Source organism: Tenrec ecaudatus, chromosome 4, assembly GCF_050624435.1.
Source record: "Tenrec ecaudatus isolate mTenEca1 chromosome 4, mTenEca1.hap1, whole genome shotgun sequence".
Lineage (NCBI taxonomy): Eukaryota > Metazoa > Chordata > Mammalia > Afrosoricida > Tenrecidae > Tenrec > Tenrec ecaudatus.
The window spans coordinates 48,540,945-48,542,306 of record NC_134533.1 but is presented as its reverse complement, the minus strand read 5'-3'; positions in this window follow the sequence as shown (position 1 = coordinate 48,542,306).

Sequence of the window (1,362 nt, the reverse complement as noted above, 5' to 3'; positions counted from 1 at the left end):
CTAGCACCAGCACCCAAATCAGGGGAGCCCCTCAGTCCACACTGTCAGACACCCCCACCTCTGTGTGGCGCCTCTAAAACCACGTGCATATGCAAAGATCCCATTTGTGTGGCTTTCGAAGAATCAAAAAGAGTAGGTGAGTTCCCACCTCTTGTGTGATGAAAAGTGGCTGCAATGACAATTTCTCCACTTGCTACCAGTCCCGTCCAGGTCTCAACACCCTTAGGGGCACAATCAGCCAGTCAGTGTAACTTTATTATTTAAGTGTAAATTTACTATTCCCCTTATTTAGGGATGTATGCAGAAAGGGTGTACAGACAGGAAGATGAGAGCCGGGATATAAGTAAAATAACTATATACGTGCAAAATAAAAGTAAAACAAGTATGGGAATATGGAATATAAGAGATCTAAGTAAGCAAGAACCATTGATACAATCATTGTTAATGGGATTAAAGACCATGTGAAATGGTTTATGCATTAGACTGCTAACTGTAAGGTCAGATGTTCAAATCCACCCGCTCCTCAGGTGAAAGATGAGGCTTTTTATTCCTTTAGAGTTAGTTCAGAACCCCCCAGAGGCTGCCCTGCCCTGCCCTAGGAGAGCACATGAGTCAGTTAACTGACTCATGTGGTGAGCTTAGGACCTTTCCTTGGAGGGGTTAAAAACTATTCTGAAATGAAAATGAACTAATATCATCTACTATAAACTAAATTTTATATTGGGAAGCTAAAGAAGAGATGGCGTTAAAAAATTATGTAATGCTTTTGTTAGCATTACAGAAACATTCGGGCCCCCAAGGATAGATGGTGTGGTTGCATAGGGGGTACTGTGGCCGGGAAGGTGGGAATTCTACCTTGAAGTATCAATCCCCACCCCCATATTGAAACAGGGGTTTCTGGTGCTATGAATCTCTACTGAAGCAGACAGCTTCAGCTTTCTCCTGGGGAGCAGCTGGTGCATTTATCTCACGAACTGTGAATTTAGCAGAAAAACAGCTCATAGAGCCACAAGGGCTCCTGCCGCCGAGTTGAGTTCAAATTATTTTCTCTTTTAAAAAGGTGCACTGGGTGAGTTTAATAATTTTTACAGTCCTGAGAGAATGAGTAAAATTGTTTTCACGACATTGCCACACTCAAATATTACTTACATGGAGCGGCTACGTCATGAACTCTAGGTATGCTGCCTATTAGGCCCCACGCGGGGGCAAATGCAGGTGCTGATGAAGCAGTGGTTTGAGTGTCCCAGAGAAAAGCCATTTCCTAGGAGATTACAAGAAACAAAGGGAGAGTGTAAAAGATAGAAAAGAAAGGTACAACACGAAAAAGAATGTGTACCTTCCTTGGAATCAATTCCCTCCTGA